Here is an 18238-nt window from a genome sequence, read left to right as displayed (position 1 = left end):
AATTTATGGCATAACTTTGTTTTTATTGAAGCAACAAATGATCTTGGATGCATTCATCTAGCTATTATTCTAACAGTAGGATGAATTTCACAGTTAGTTTCAAACAGGATTCACACTAGGAAAGTTGCTTTGCCTAATACCATAAATTCAATAAAGAGCAAACCTAGGCAATAAAAACAAATATTAGAAGACTAATATGAATCCATTCCATAGCTAACAAAGTGTGTGCTAGTGGGAACTCAGCAGTAAATGATTCCATATAACATTTGTGGCATTTCACAATATGTCCAGACTCTCTTGATCTAGTATTTGATTGCCTCCATCACTGTGTTCACATTTACAAAAAAATCCATAGAAATGATAGTGTATTATTGTTACTTATAAGTGATAACTTAAAAAGTCATTGTTATCATTTCATTGAAATAATCATGATTTTGTTGAAGTTGTTCTTCTGAGGTACACACAGGTCAGGTAACTTTTCCTGCCTATTATATTATATATCAACCCTTAATGATTCAGTGTAGTTTTCACAAGCTTCTATTCACAAAAAATAGTGCCATCATGATTCTATTTGATAGCTCATGCAGGGTCCAACTCCCTTATCAGTCTAGGTGGAGAATAAGGTTATTATTATTTTTTTAATTTTTATTTTAAGATCAAATCACATCTAAATTAACTACTGTTCCTTCATGTAAAATAAGCTGGAACAGCAACTACACTGATACAAATCACTATTTTCAAGATCAGGCTAATTAACAGAATGTATATATGTCTTCTATCTTGTCACAGTCATTTGTTGCCTAATGAACAGGCTATTAACCTCATTAATTTGTATTGCTGATGTCTGGCTGCTTAATTTGTTACAATAGTCTTACTGACTGCTTTTTAGAAACAGACAGCAATAGTAGTGTTCAGCATGAGAAATAACCCAAACAGTGATTTCTTCATTATAAGTTTTATATTCCCAGTCAAAATCTTTAAGGCAGAGGTAAGGTTGTGAAGAGCCAAAAATTCAACCTCAAATTTCAACCCTCTTGTGTTCTGTTATTGGTTGTATTTGAATCTTCTAATGCAATCCTTATCCAGTGGGGCAAATCCAAAGCAAGAAGGGAAGGGACTCTTTTTTTTTTAACTTCATTTTGGATTTTGCTAGAATCTTGCACTTTTTTCAAGATTTTTAGCTGAAGCTTTTGGAAATTTCATTAGGCAGGGGATGAGATCAGTTCTGATATTTCCCCGATATTGGACCAACATTTTTGGTTTTACTGAATCCAAATCAGACCCTAAAACCTTGGTTCTTACGCAAACCCCATATGTTACCCTAAATGTAATCCACATGCAGATCAAAAAACACTTCCTTTGCACATTTACAATCACAAAATTTGGATTATACTAGAACAATCTGTGCCAGCATTAAAGTTGCCTGGGTTTTCAAGGAGGCTGAGCATCTGCCCTCTAAGAAAATCAGGTCTCTTTAAGGTGTTTTGGGTTAGGTACCCAAAACAATTAGTCATTTTGAAAATTTAGGTGTCTAAATTAAATCAGTTAAAATGTGACTGTCATAAACAGATAGTTAAGGGTTAAGGTCTCTTTTACCTGTAAAGGGTTAACATGCAGTACCTGATGACCACCTGACCAGAGGACCAATCAGGGACAAGATAATTTCAAATCTGTGGAGGGAAGCCTTTGTCTGTGTTCTTTGTTAGTCTCTCTTGGGAGTTAAGAGAGGCCAGTCATGTCTCCAAGTTCTCCTGGAGTAGTTCCTACTATCCAATAGTGAGTATTAATTAGAAAGGCGGATTAGTCTTATAATTTGATTTCTACATTTGCAATTGTGTGTTTGCTGAAGGAAATTCTTTATTTCTGTTTGCTGTTACTTTGCTTTTACTGAGAGAGAAAGGAGGGGGGGATTCTCTCCAGAGATTAATAAGTTTAGACCCTGTGTATTGTTCCATCTTGGATTACAGAAACAAGTTACTTTCTTTTTATTTTTTAATAAATCTTTTCTGTTAAGAACTTGGTTGATCTTTCCTTGGGTGGATTCTCAGGGAAAGGGGAGGAGGGAGGCATCCCTCTGTAGTTGAATCCCGGTATCTCTCCTAGGAAAAGGGAGGGGGGAGGAAGCAGGGAGGAATGGTTTATTTCTCCTAGGTGTAAGAACTCCATGGATTTGGGGCTCTTGGGATCCCCAAGGATTTTGGGGAAGGACTGTGTCCCAATACACGTACATTATTGGGTGGTGGCAGCTTTTACCAGATCTAAACTAGGATTTAAGTTTAGAAGGAACCATGCAGGTCCCCATCTTGTGAACCCAACAGCTCCAAGTGGGGGTGAGACCTATGACAGTGACATTTACCATTTGAAAGTATGCCATGAAGTATAAGGAATATCTTCAATGCCACAGTAACAGTAATTATTTAATATGCTAAGTGGCAACATTTTAATGGTGGCCACTATGTGTGATTTAAGGATACAAATGACATTTGTGACTGTAGATCAGGTAGTTAGAATTTAGATGTTCAACATGTGCATACAGTTGATTGCCATTACAAAACTGTGCCATAAAATTAGGGTTTGGGCTGATTTCCCCCCCCCCCCCGTCATATAGTGTGCAATGCTGTTACAACACAATTATCAGTTTTAATAGCATGATAATATACTAGTAAAATGGTAAGATCTTTTGATTATAAACATGGACATTGCCTTCATAGCAATACAGTTGGATCATTCTCATGTATTCCATATGAAAATCTAAACTCTATGGTTATTTTTTTTATAGTTGCAGGCCTCCTGCTGGGCAACATCACAATGAATTGGAACTTATCTATTGTTCTACCAGAGGTCAAAAGCACTGGCTATTTCCATAGTGGGTATACCATGGTGGCAGAACACTGATAAAATATGACACTTGAAAGATTACAGTATATACATATGCTCTTCTGAAATTCTTCAGAGATACTCTTCCATCAGCATTTTTCTGGCATTCTCTCCATTGATTTCACTAGCATATTTCTAGTGGCTTTCATCTCGGTATAGGGGAAATGGTTTTGTTCCTCTTCTGCTGTAGCATGCATCTTCGATGGCCGTAAGATAAAGGTAAGCATTAATTCAGACTTCTTCTATTTACCCAGTATTTATGCCCTGCCCATCACCATGGTATGAGACATTTGACTATTGTTATATTATTTTGAGACTTGTCAGCAAATATGTAAAATAAAATGTGAACACACAGTTCTAGCGATGATTAATGTTTCTGTATTTAAATAAAAATCAGCATTTAAGACAGATCACGTGCTTCTTATACAGAAGAAAACCCCACTGACTATGTGAGCAATTTGAGGAATTACTATCCATTTAGATTTTCTCTAAAATTATGGTAGCTGCACTGAATGTTTTTTTTTTAATCCCAATGTTTAAAAGAAAATTTTGTAAATGTGAGCATGCCAAAATTCTTTGGGCTAGATTGTGCAGTTCAGCACAGCCCTGACCACAGACACTCCTTTTAAGGTACAGTTGCCTCTCCAATTTCCTCTAGGAGGTTGTAATTTGCTGCTGGTTTGTACCAGCAGCAAAGTATAGCATACATAATGCACCCTCTAGCCTCCCCAGCTAGCTCAGTTGATACTGGTTGGGTCATTCAGTAGGTAGAGAAAGGGCCACATAGAAAATCTCATCTACTTGCTTTTTCCGGCTGATGAGTAGTAGCAAGCACACAGTACTTGCTTGCTCCTGTTCATGCAGACTCAAAGTCTGAAAAATGCATTTGAGAGGTTAGCAGGGGGTGGAGGAGAGCCTGCAGAGGTGGTTCTCCTTACTCCCAGGCACACATGTATTGCCCAAATCACAGTATCTTAGCCAATAAGTAGGCACAAGGTCCAGCAAGACAGTTGTAATAACTTAGGATCTTGAGTTATTGGCTTTTGTGATACTATTGTGTACACAAGGATTACTCATGCTAGGGCTTGTAGATTTGAACTTCAGATAAAGACTATCAGAAAGGAAGCTAATGAACTGCCTCCTTAAAAAGAACTGCAACTCCCAAAAAAGATTTTATTTACAGATTAATCAGAGTTTGTACTATAAATAAAAACAGAGCCCAACTGTAACAGGGAGATGGGATTATTTCAAAAGGTAAATAGTTTTCACTCCAGGTATGGATTTTATCATCTTTTTGAATAAAATATGTTGGCTTATAAACACAGAAACACAAAACCCATTTCAAGTATATTAACTACACTTTCTCTTTTCCCTGCTCAAAAACTGCAATCATTTTATACTAAGGGTCAGTAAGTCTTCATCTTAACTAACCTAGAAATGGACCTACTGAAATAACTTGAAATGGGAAAGTGAAAGCTATTTTCTTGATAAATCACTTGAAACACCAAATCTTGTAAAGATCCAACAAAATATTGTTCTTTCTGCAGTCAAATCGATAACCTGAACTCGTGACAGTCCATCAGAAATTGAGGAATTTATTTTTCCAGAAATATATGTATTTTGTTTGCCATTGTAGAGGGCATAAAATTAATAGTTTTTTATTCATTCATTTCTCCCCCTACAGCTGAAATGCTTCTGGGCTTTATGCCAACAAATATCATAAGAGGATTTTGGTCAATTTATTTAAAATACTTTGATGAACCTGACTGAATGTTACTTTTAGTGGAAAGTCATAGAGTGCACACATAGCTGGAGTGCCATTTTTAGTGTTCATGCGTGGAATGTGCTAATTCTGGACATGGGCGCAAATAAGAATCTTGAGGTTAAACCTCTCAAATTTCATTATGGGATTTGAATCATTTGATCACAACTTGCCAGTATAATTTTGATTCAGTTAGGTCACCTTCAAAAATGATGGGGTCTGGTTTCAATAAGACAACAGAACGCCTGCTCTCTTGAAATTTTTGACAATGAGAAAAAATGTTTTGGTGTTGTCACAGATGAATCCAGAACTGCCCTAGTTCTGATTCAGACATGAACTTGAACCCCAGCCTACATTTTATCCAGTTTGGAATGAAAACACCATTTCCTCAGTAAATTTTTTGTTAATACTGTCATATTGCCCTCTTGAATGTATGTAATTAGGATTGTCACCATTGACTTATTTATGGATTGCCAAGGATAACAAAACTGGATTCAGTGAACGAAATGCAGTATATGTGCCTATCCTGCTTTGTAGCTGTCAATATATTCATACACAGCCTTTTGCTATTTCAGACAACTCGCAGATATCTTGGTAAAGCAGAAACCTCTTGCATCAGCTGTTGTGGGAAGATATCTTCCTCAGCCAGGCAGCTTGCTTATCCAAAGTGCACAGCCAGCATTTTTCTAGCAGCTGCAGTGGTGGGTTGTTTTTTTTTCATGTCAACATTACATATTTTTAATTATCCTATTATCATAAGGCAAGATGGTGCGGAGTTCTGAGTGGGAACATTAACAATTTTATAAAAATAAATAAGCCATGCCGCTGTCATTTTATGAGAGATAATTCAGTAAAAGACTTGTGGGTCAAACTATACAGCACTCACTGCTGTATAATATTTCTCTAATCTTCACATAGTTCCAGAAGAAGAAAAATGTCATTGCTGTGCCAGCACAGAATCAGATAGCGCCAAACAGGTAGTTGCCCACTTTTTTACTACAGTAAGTGATTGACATAACTGAACGGGGAGAGACACTTACATTTTTTGCTGCATGAAAATGTCATAGCCAATCTGGAAAATGCCAGATAATGTAGCGAATGTTATTGTTTTGCAAAAATACATCAACAATTATTTTTAAAGAGTGGGAAGAGCTCAAGAGAAGACTTTGGTGAAGAAAGCATATGGATAGAGCAGCAGCGACAAAAGGAAGCAAACAGTATCTTATTGCCCTTTGCCTCAAGCCAAAACCAATCACTTTGGGAAGGTGAGCTATAGTATGCAGTAAAGCAAACTAAAGGCCAAATCCTGCCATTTGTATTCATGTACAATCCCCTTCAGCTATTCACTTGGAAAAAGTAGCCATAAATCCCACAAGATTTTTTTGTCAAAAGGGGTTAACGGAGAAGGAAATTCAGTCTGTCAGACAGTTACAAATGGATTGTTATGGTTTCTTGTAAACAGTAGCAGAGTTCTCTACCACTCTGGTCACCATTAACCTTTTCAGTGGCCAAGAAACAGTTAATGCAAAAAATAGAGTCACACACAACATAAAAGCAGAACTATATTTTCCTCTAGAGAAACTTGCTACATCAAAATCTTCCTTTTTGACTCATGGCTGCTTTCACCTTTTTTCCAGGGGAATTACTTTCTTCCCCATCCCCTCAAAGAAGAAGCCAGCCTTTTTCAATAAATCTCACCGGCTGTGGTTAATTCAGGTGTAGCAATGCAACCATGGACTTTCCTTCAGCTTTTCCTAGCTGAGTGATGGTTTCATATCCTCCCTTTCCACAGGAGTACAGCTCCCAGGGACCCACCAGAATGGACAGGATCTGATGGACAGGACCCACCAGAATGGACAGGATATTGAACCCTTGATCCCACAGTTTTCATGAGAGTAGTAGCTGGCTTCAGTCTACATGTGGTTGTCTGCACATTTTTTTTACTTGTTCTGGCATGTGGCAATTCCCTGTAGCAGGAAAGCTGGGGTAGAGAATGCTTTGCTCAAGAAGGGTTTTTAGGGTCCCCCGAGTGTCTGTGTATCCCATTGTATTACCATTAAAGTCAATAGGAGATTAGTTCTGACAAGGACTGCAAGATTTAGTCCTAGGTACTTGTAAGCTGGTGGATGGTTTCACCAGTTAAAGAAGGAAAACAATAGTCCTTTTAAGGCCCTTTCCTCAGAGCTTGTTATTGTAGACAAAAATGGCAGATCAGCTGAGAAATACAGGGCAATATTTCCCCAGAGGCTTTCCCAGCTACAGGCGGCTGGAGGGGAGATGACATATCTTTCCTCTTAGCTCTCCTTTAACCAAGCTTCCCTTTCCTTTACTATACTGCCCTGAGTAACCAGATGTCTAGCCAGGATTTGTTAACCCACTGTAATGCCTTTATCTTGTCACAGTACTATCTACATTCATTAATCTCTATTTCTCTATTAAAAAAAAATACACGACTGGTCACAAGCAAGGCCTAAGAAGTGACCTACTAACGGGAAAACACTCTATAATAATATTGTAACCACCATTTATTAAACTTAAACAAAAAATACATAATTACATAAGGGATAATAAGTTGGGCTCCACTCATGTTCTGTTGCTTTAAACATAAACCTAAGACTGGAACAATAATAAAGCATGTTATCAGCTGCTACGTCAACATAAAGTCTCATAACAGACCCAAAGGCTGAAAGTCTTTTTAAAAATCCAACTAAAAATTTGACACTGATTGTTAATAGTGAGAAAAATTAATCAACGGAACAACTTAACAGGGAATAGTCTTTATAAAAATATAATACTAATTCAAGCACAAGTTATTGGACTTGGTGTAGGCCTGTATTATGCAGGGCATCAGGCAAGATAATCTCAGTAGTCCCTTCACATCTTAATCATTTTGCCTCAAGTTTTGAAATATTTGATTAGTAATCTAGACTGTTATTAGCATTCAAATACTAGATGAACAATAAAACAATCCTTATCCCACAAAAAAACAGTCAACCAACCAAAAAAATTCAAAGCCAACAACCAGAAAATGGTTGTTCCTCATGCACCCATGCTTCTGTCTTCTCTCCAAGGGCTTTGGACTGCAAAGCAGTATACAGATGCTCTAAATATGAAAGTAATTTTCATTCTACTTACTATGATTAATCTTTGCAATGTCAGACTCTTCAAGATCATCAATGTCACTCACTACCATTATTGCTTTTTGCAGCTGCACCTCTCAAGGCCCTGATGCCACATTGCTTGACAAGTTAGAAATACTAATAATTGGGCCATAAGCTTCATCCCTGAAGGTGACCTTGAATTTTGCACTGGAGGCATGACTCAGTCACAGAAATCTAATTTTTCCTGCCATTTTTTTCTTGAGACAGGAGCTAAAGACTCATCACCTTTCGCTTCTGTTATACAGGGGAAGACACTATGAGAATGTAGCAATCTGGTTAAGCTTGGACAAGACTCAAAGAATAATGGGTAGATTCTGCATTTCAGTATACGATAGTGAATGAAATGCCCTAGTGAGTTCAATGGGAATAATATGAAATATCTATTTTATTTCATTATTAAAGCTTCACTTTTAATACTCCTAAAGAACTACTGAATAAACTAGCATGAGTAGCAAAAGGAGATGGCTTGTTGGTATAGGCTTCAGCTTTGGAATAACTTGTGCCCCTAGGACCCTAAGTTCAAATTGGCCTTCATGCTGCTTGTGGGTGATTTAAGTTTCACATAGTCTGCTACTCTGAGTAGTGTGGACTTTCAAATAAGACTCTACAAAGAGAGGTTTCTAGCCTGTTCTGTGTAAAAAATAAGATTGCTCTTCACTAAAGAAGGGATTTCACATTAGTGGTGTTATCCCAAATTTCCCTTCCCCTATGCTGGGCTTGATTCTTCAACCTAGTCCCCCATTAAGTCATATATTACTCTGCTAGTATTGATTTAAATGAAACTGTTTTCAAAGCAAAGTACAATTTTACATGTGTAAGGGCAATAGAAGTGTGCCTTACTGCTAAATTTATTAGGTGTTAAACTGAAACCTTACTACTGCATTCCCACCACACCCACAGGTGGCTGTAAGGGTTTAGCCCCCAATTCAGCTTAAGCACTTTGGCACAGGCTTATAGTGAATGCTTACCTTTAAGAACATGAGTAGCCAAAATGACTTAAATATGAATTTCTGGTGCTCAGCACCTCTAAAAAGGAGGTAACTTTTATTTAGGAGCCAAAATTGAAAATGTTGGCCATAGAAATTAGAGACAGAACATATCTGTTAGCTTATTTACTTTGTTTAAACCGTTGGAAAGAAGGCTGCTTTAATATGAGTAGTGTGAGTATTCCATTGTTTAACACAGTCACTGTCTTCTTCCCCCAAGCATCTGGTACAGGTGAATGCATGTAGGACTATTTTAACATATCACCCTTTTGTTATTCGGAAGCTCATCAGTTCAGCACATCTTTTACAAATGTAACATTGGCTAACCCCTTGAGTAATATTCTAGATGACTGGCCTTTTTCTTGAATCCTGTATAAACTCTTGAAAACTCACAATACTATAAAGAGTGCACATCCCTAGAGACATAAAAATATCCATTAACTATGTATACAGTATGTTATCCATGAGCATCTTAAAGCATCAAGAGGATAATTGCGATGCATTATATTAAAGGCATACTTGAACAATTAAGTAGGTTTATTTTGAAGCATATTGTACCTATGAAATTCTTCAGTATGTCATCTATTTTTAAGCTATTGGGGAAAAAAAAACTGCTGCTCTTTTCTGTTCTATATAGTAAGCAACTTATCCTTGAGATGTGATTGAGGAGCACAGCTTTCACTGTACAAGGTGCAAGTTGTTTCAAATTATGCATGTGTCATTAGCTATACTTATCCACTCTAAGAGCTATTAACTTGCCCAGGTAACACAATAGGAAAATAAATAGATCTAGGATTGATTTTCTAGGCTACGATGGCATCCCAGCTTTTGCCTCACCTTGAAATTGTGCCATATCTTTAGCCTTTATAATTACATCCTGTCATAATCAAAAGGAAAACTCTTTTCTGATTTTTAGTGATAGCAGGAGAAATTTCAGTAAAGGGGTTTAAATTGGCCTGCCTTTCTGTCTCCCCTTTGCTTTTTTCCCCACCTTGTGTCTTCTACATTATTCCTACTTTTATTGTTATAAATTTGTTTTGAGAATATTCTGTCCAAGATTCCTGACTAAGGGTTAAATTATGCATAATTTTTTTTAATACCAAGGGATACTTTAAATACACAGTAAATGCAACATTTACTGAGTGAGTAAAAGCTGTTGGAACGTTAACAATTATTTTGAAAATACTCTCAGGTAAACTATCCTGTCAGCCTTTCAATTCCATGCTAACTTTAAAAGCCACTTTATAAGAAAGATGTTTACATGTCACTTTCCATCTTGCTAAGTATACTTTATAGGATTTGGAGTTTTGATTTGTAAACGATAGGAACCCAAAGGTTGGGCTACTTGTCTGAAACATGCAAACCTCTTAGGAAAAACTGTACTGAAAATGACAGAGCAAAACTTCTTACCTGAAAGATTTTTGTAATGTTAAGACAGGAATCAGGTTGGCTGGAGAGAAGACACAACATTTTAATAAAAGGTCACATGAATGCGCTTTGTGTGTGTGTTAATTGACTAGATTTCAGGTTCCAGTAATATATCAGCTTCTGAGTTTCTCTGACAATATTTTTATAGCTTTATAATCACATTATCCTATTTTTAAATGGTCTTTCTCTCCTTTGTCTTTGTGTGAAAGATCCATGCAGAGAGAAAAGAACTGCATACTGTAATGACTGTACAAGGGAAACAATGAAACTGGCTATTCACAATGGTTGAAACCCTGGTCCCACTGAAGTCAATGGAGATTTTGTCATTGACTTCTTTTGGACAAGGATTTCACTCAAAGGGTTGTTTAATGCAAAAAGTAAAGAATTTTCAAACTCAGAAACATTGCTAATAAGAAACTTGAGTCCCTGTTCAACAATCCCATATTTTGGTTTCCCTTCCCAGCATTACTAATGCTCCTTCTGATCAGAATGAATTGCTTATTTTTGTTCATATTAGAATAATCTTTTAGTCTAATACATCCTTACACAAATTTAAATTACCACCTTTTTATGTAAATATTTTATAATCCGGTACTTTGAATGCACTGTTTTTTCTTTTCTTCTCTATTTTTGTTCCCCTTCTGAATGATTTTGATATAGGCTACAATGGCTAAATATTGGTGGATTTTCTTTTCTCCCAATTTCTTTCTTCATTTTCACATCCATTTATTTTTTCCTTACATAAGATATGTGCTTCCCATCCCCCACTCCCCCCTGCAATTTGAATGATCTCCTCACCTCTTTATATTCTTGCACTCATTTACTAATGACTTGTGTTAGTATTGTGCAGTCAACATGCTGAAGACATTTATTTTGGTTTTAGGTTTTTAATGGAGCTTATTAAACTTGAATTTCAGGGTCATTGCATTTATTGCTGTTTATATTTAATTGGAATTGGTCTTCAGAGCTGTAATTCACAACCTATCAGCAGTTGAATTTAGACTTTCAGGATTCCTTCAGTGTCCTGAACCTTTATTAATCCTACATTATAAAACTGTGTTTAGTTTACAAAATATATCCTTATATATCTTAATAGTAGGAAAAACAGCTCTTAAAAATCTAGAAGTCTTGTAAAGGAAAACCTGTTAAACATGTTTATTCTGTTATCTGAAACAAGGCAGTAACCTTTTATTTCCAGAATCCTGACTTCCAATATGGATTTTGTGATTAAATACAAATTTTTCTGTTGATTCCCAAGTTCCTCGTGGATGCCATGAAGTCATGAGATAGTCATGAAGTACTCTGTGTATTTGGAAGTGGCACAGGGAGCTGTTAGCAAAGTTTTGGATTCCATTCACATTCTTTCAATTTAAAAAAAAATCCCAGTTCTTTGAGTGATCATCAAAAGTTAAAATAAAATTGGCATACAAGACCTCTAGAAGGGGAGCACTGTTTGGGGAAAGTTCGTGAGGGACAGTAAAGTATGGCTTCCCTCTTGCAATCTGTGTGGGACATGAAGACAATGGATGGTGGAACAGAATGAAGGGGAGACAAGGAGGCTTACTAATGTACAAGCAAGATGGTCAATTTTCCAGTTCCTTCTGGCTGCCTGTGCCTGACTCTGGGAGCTTTTTTACCCAATTTCCTCCATTTTTATGACTTTGAAATCATTGGGAGTCTTTCCATTGTTCCCAAAGGAGTTTGGATCACACCCTGTGGGTTTGTGAAGATGGGGAGTGGTGATGAGAGAGTGAAAGGTAGGCTCTTGTGTCATATCTTTATATTCCTGTTCAACTGAGCCTCTAGATTACACCATTCCCTGTCTATTTTATTGTTGAGTTGATACACCCTATTACTACCTCTTCATTTACATAATATGATCTTTAGGATTCCCCATCTTAAGCACTTAACTCCCTCTTTATTTCTATTCCAACACCTCCAATAAGAATGAAACAAAAAAAAGTATGAACAAAAAGCACCTGATAGACACCTCACTTCAACCAGAAAAACATGGAGTGTATAGATCAAGCCATTTTTTCCAAACGTGATGTGAGAAGATATTTGGGAAACATGAGGAATATGTTCAGGAGGACAGCAAGAGGATCACTTTTTATAAGACAAACTTTTAAAAAATTGTTCATATTGTCTTGCAAACATCCCAGAAACATTTCACCAGAAGGTGAGATTTGACTTTTGAAATTTCAGCAAGATTGCTTTGTTCCTGGGGAAGTTGGAGTGTTCATTTATGGTTTATAATAAGAAGCTAGCTTCTGCTTTAACTATGGAGCAGCTACTGAGGCTGTAATTTCCCACATAACTATCCAGAACAAATGTAAAATCAAGTATAACCATTATGAACAATCTGAAGTCATATTATTCCATCCAAGGGTACATCTGTACTGTAGATTTAGTCAGTCGAGAAATATCATATACACATTTAGTAAGAAGATGTCCAACATCAAGGAATGCCGCATCTAAAGCGCTGTCATTGTGTAACCTTAACATAGGGCTGAAAAGGTAAATATTTAACAAGGAAAGCAAGTCCCCTTCTCTTCGGGCCTTTCTCCATATTTGTAAAACACATGAATTTTAACAAGGTAGATGACATTTTCCGTGTTATCTTCATTTCAAGTCCTGTATTTAATGCCAAAAAAACAATCACCACAATTGATTCTCTATTCCCAAAGGAGAAAAATGTCTGTGGCCCCGTGACCAGTCTTGATTATCATGATGTTTGTTGCTAAAGTAAAGTAAAGTTTGCTGCATTCTTTATAAATATTGCACAATAGTCTCTGACAAATATTTGTCTCTAGCGTCTGCTATTTGGAAACTGTTATTGGAGGAACTGGTGTATCTTTAGGAAAATGAGGCTGTTAATGTCACTATGAACTAGGGAAGGGATGTAATAATGAAATCAACCTTGACTGCAGTGTGAATTGTAAAATCAGTTGATTGCTGAGTAAGAGTCAGAATGTATTGAATAAAAGAATGGGGGAATATAAAGAAGATTTTTGAAAACACTTGTAAAACTAAAAGCAAAATTTCCCAGAACTATGTGTTCACTTACTGTACTTATTCATACTGAAGTGACAGGACACTGAAGATTACCTATTCTACCTGCTTCAGTGCATCTTTTCTGATCTTTTGTTGCTTGTATGCTCTGGACTTTTTATTCAAATGTCATAGTGTGTATTTGAAGTCAGACATTTCTACTATAGTTAGAAGATTTTTTTACAAAGAAAATTTCAGTGAAATATTGAAAAAAAAATGAAAGATTTTGGCCAAAATCCAAAATATTTTGATTCAAAATGGTGCCTTGTAGCAGTTGTAGTTTGGGTGCCTTATGCTCCCATTCTCCTCAATGGGCCAGATATAAAATACTGGAATAGTCACTGGGTTGGGGGTGGGGAAATGACTCTATGGCTACATCTACACAAGTTGACTCCCAACTCACACAGCTATAGTGTGCTAGGTCACCAAGAGCTAGCATGAGGATAAATAGTAGCGTAGCCACAGTAGTGTGGGCAGCAGAGGCATGAGCTACCCAACCAGAGTACATACCCATAGGGTTTGTACTTGGGATAGTTAGCCCCTGCTCCCATAGCTACACCACTGTTTTCAGCATGTTAGCTCAGATCAGAGCTAGCATAAGTATTTCTACGTGAGCTGGGAATCTTATGCATAGCTAATAGCGTAGACCAGTGGTTCTCAAAGCCGGTCCGCTGCTTGTTCAGGGAAAGCCCCGGTGGGCTGGGCCGGTTTGTTTACCTGCTGCGTCCGCAGGTTTGGCTGATCGCGGCTCCCACTGGCCATGGTTCTCTGCTCTAGGCCAATGGAGGCTGCAGGAAGTAGCAGCAAGCACATCCTTCGGCCCGCGCCGCTTCCCGCTGCCCCCATTGGCCTGGAGCAGCAAACCGCGGCCAGTGGGAGTCGCAATCAGCTGAACCTGTGGATGCGGCAGGTAAACAAACCGGCCCAGCCCACCAGGAGCTTTTCCTGAACAAGCAGCGGACTGGCTCTGAGAACCACTTGGCTTAGACAGAGCTTATAGACTGTTGGTTAGAGCGCTTCCCAGGGGAGGGAGAGACCCGGGTTCCAATCCATCTGTTCCAACGAATATTTAATTACCTATACACAGTGAAACAGCTTTGGCAGGAGAGTTTGAAAGAGCTCCAACCTAGAACAGGCAGTAGCTTGGTGGTTAGGGCATTCTTGAGGGAGTTTTAAGTTCAAATCCCTACTCCAATGCAGAGATTTGATCCTATGTCTCCTCACTCCCACGTAAATGACCTAAACGTTATTAGGGAACTGGGGCTACAACAGCCTCCTCCTGCTGTCTATTTTATGAATGGCACTTCAGTTTTCTTGTGAATCTAGTCCAAAAATGTTGTTTGGGGGTTTGTTTGGTTTTTCTGTCTGAAACTATTTAAAAATTTGTGTCAATTTGTGTATAGTTTTGGGTTGACCAAAACTGTTTTCAGTGAATAAATTATTTGTCTAAACCATTTCACCCTGCTCTAATTAGTGCTTACTAGGAAGGCTAGAATTCAGATATCCAATCGTTTGATTTTCTCATAATTGTATAGTATGACATATATATATATATATATATATATATATATGTGTATATATATATGTATATATATATGTGTATATATATATATGTATATGTATGCATACACTCATGCACACGCACACACTCGATCTAATTAGGCAAGCTGCTTTATTGGGATGTCTCAGGATCTGACTTAATCTACTGAATAATAGTAAATGGAAATAGCTACCGCTTAATTAGAACAGTATTATCATAAATACCTCTTATGGGGACCAGTAAATCCAGTGCCACATGATTACAGGTCTGTCTCAACTTACACACATTTAACATGCGTGATTTCAGCTTTACACGGTAGGGCCGGAGTCTGGGGGGCGTGGCCTCAAGTGGAAGAGGCGTGGCCTCAAGATTTAAAGGTCCTGGGGCACCAGCTGTGGCTGAGAGTCCCAGGGCCTTTAAATCACCCAGGGGCTCCCAGCTGCAGAGGTGACTGGTAGCCCCTGGGGTGAACTAAAGGGCCCAAAGTTCCAGCTACCATGGAGCTCCGGGCCCTTTAAATGCCAGCCCCAGCCTGGCTGCCAAAGCTGCGGGCGGGATTTAAAGGGCTCCTCCGGGCTCCCCACCACGGCGGGAAGCCCGGTGGAGCCCTTTAAATCCCTCCTGCAGCTCCGGCGGCCGGGCTGGGGCCGGCATTTAAAGGGCTTGGGGATGTAATTTTGAGTATACGCGGTTTTCGCTTTACGCGCTAACTGCAGAACGGAACCCCCGCATAAGATGAGACTTGCCTGTATATGACTAGATGTTTAATAGATACGATAGTTTTATCTCTAGTGCAGTAGGTGTTTAATAAAGGCGGGGTGGAGGAAGAGATGCTCTGTGGTTTGAGCATTGGCATACTAAATTCAGGGTTGTGAGTTCAGTCCTTGAGGAGGCCACCTAGGAAAATGGGGTGAAAATCTGTCAGGGGGTTAGATGACCTCCTGAGGTCCCTTCCAACCCGGATATTCTATGAAAAGGCCTGTCTCAAGCAAAAATCTTACTGCTGATGCAAATGAGCTGTGGTCACTATTTTAATTATAGCAATCTCTCCCTTGAATCTATAGGTATTGGAAAGGGTGTCAAATGTGACAATGATTAAAAGCACAAAAAAGGAAGATTCAGTCTCATGCTTTGAGACAATGGAGTTGGCAAATGGAAAGTAACCACTATTTTTTTTCTTCTTCCACAAACACAAAGCAATACCTCAAGATATTTGACTTTGATAGTTTTCAAATTTGCCAAAAATTAATATACAAAGCACAATTTTGCTAGAAATTGCCATTTGTGAAAACTAAAATTTGCATGTCACAGCAATGCTGACATGACCAGCAACGTTCATTGGCACAGCAATGGAGAACAGTAATGGAGATAAATACTGTAGTGCAAAGAAAATCAAGCACATCCTGCATTTCCCATCAAAGATGAAAATACTCATTTCTCTATTCAAAATTTTTTTTTGCTGCCATTCTGGTTTGTTTGTTTGTTTTTGTTTGTTTGTTTTTTTTAAATTGAAAAGCAATTTTTGTTTTGGTGAGACATAAGGTGGAAAAACTACAGTAAAAGGTTTGGAGTGTTATTTATATGAAAACAAATGCAAAGATACAAAACAATCCCTTTTGTTAACTCCCATATCTCCAAACTCTTTTTTTGTTTAAGAGACAGTATGGGCAGCTTAATTATATTTGATATAGTCCACAAAAGCCAAATAACTATATAGTTATATTATCAAAATAGCCACAGATCTCTGAAAAAAATGTGATTTTTACTCCTTCACCATTTTACTGCATTGCAAAAAACATTTTATTGTTCATAACTGTTAATATTAAAACTAATACTACTCTGATGTGCCCATCTCATTGTAATTCCTTTATGTTTGTTCTGGCAGATCTTGAGTCACTTGTTGTAAGGTCCATTTGTACTGTTGAAGTGGCTCAAACACACTGTGAGACAGTCCTTAAAGGTGTTAAGGAGAATTTCCCCAGAATGGGAAAATCATAGGCAACCATAAAGTTTTGTCCGTGCACTGGATAGCAATGCACTGTGATGAGGTAATCGTAGGACTGGAAGGGAGCTCAAGAGGTCTTCTAGTCCAGTCTCCTGTACTAAAGGCAGGATAAATATTATCTAGACTATCCCTGACAGGTGTTTGTCTAACCTGCTTTTAAAAATCCCCAATGATGGAGATTTCACTACCTCCCTAGGTAATTTATTCCAGTGCTTAACCACCCTGACAGTTAGGAAGTTTTTCCTATTGTCCAACCTAACCATCCTTGCTGCAATTTAAGCCCACTGCTTCTTGTCCTATCTTCAGAGATTATAGAGATCAATTTTTCTCGCTCCTCTTTGTAACTACCTTTTATGTACTTGAAAAATGCAATCATGTCCCCTCCCCCCTTCCGTCTTCTCTTCTCCAGACTAAACAAAGCCAATTGTTTCAGTCTTCCCTCAGAGGTCATGTTTTCTAGATCTTTAATCATTTTTGTTGCTCTTCTCTGGACTCTCTCCAATTTGTCCACATCTTTTTGGAAATGTGGCACCCAGAACTGGACACAATACTCAGCATGGAATAGAGCGGAAGAATTACTTCTTGTGTTTTGCTTATAACACTCCTCATAATACATCCCAGAATTATGTTTGATTGTTTTGCAACTGTGTTACACTGATTCATATTTAGCTTGTTGTCCACTATGACCCCCAGAACCCTTTCCACAGTACTGCTTCCTCGGCAGTCATTTCCCATTTTGTATGTTTCTTCCTAAGTGGAGTACTTTGCACTTGTCCTTTTTGAATTTCATCCTATTTACTTCAGACTATTTCTACAGTTTGTCCAGGTCATTTTTAATTGTAATCCTATACTCCAAAGTACTGTAAACCCTCCCAGCTTTATAAGTGTATTCTCTATGCCATTATCTAAATCATTGATGAAGATATTGAACAGAACCAGATCCAGAACTCATCCCTATGGGTCTCCACTCGATATGCCATTTCAGCTTGACTGTGTACCACTGATAACTACTCTCTGGGAATGGTTTTCCAACCATTTATCCACTCACCTTGTAGTAGTTCCATCTAGGTTGTATTTCTCTAGTTTATGAGAAAGTCATGCGAGACAATATCAAAAGCCTTACTAAAGTCAAACTATACCATATCTACTGCTCCACCCCTATCCACAAGACTTCTTACCCTATCAAAGAAAGTTATTAGGTTGGTTGGACATGATTTGTTCTTAATGAATCCGTGTTGATTGTTACTTATCACCTTATATTCTAGGTCTTTGCAAATTGATTGCTTAATGTTTTGCTCCATTATCTTTCCAGGTACTAAAGTTAAGATGACTGGTCTATAATTCCCTGGGTTGTCTTTTATAGATTGACACTATATTTGCCCTTTTCCAATCCTCTAGAATCTCTCCCATTTTCCATGACTTTTTGAA

The 18238-nt window shown here is 37.8% G+C and overlaps 1 long non-coding RNA gene across 1 annotated transcript; it reads left to right on the top strand.

Moving 5' to 3' along the window:
- The first annotated feature begins 2872 nt into the window (after nt 1-2872).
- On the top strand, nt 2873-6657 carry LOC123357787. Its single transcript, XR_006575607.1, has 3 exons — nt 2873-3096; nt 5215-5904; nt 6432-6657. It is a non-coding gene; the product is annotated as an uncharacterized LOC123357787 (long non-coding RNA).
- Nucleotides 6658-18238: the final 11581 nt, after the last annotated feature.

The sequence above is a fragment of the Mauremys mutica genome, chromosome 1, assembly GCF_020497125.1.
Source record: "Mauremys mutica isolate MM-2020 ecotype Southern chromosome 1, ASM2049712v1, whole genome shotgun sequence".
In the NCBI taxonomy this organism is placed as follows: Eukaryota; Metazoa; Chordata; order Testudines; family Geoemydidae; genus Mauremys; species Mauremys mutica.
The sequence above is the reverse complement of the archived record's forward strand: the minus strand, read 5'-3'. Positions and strand labels throughout refer to the sequence as shown.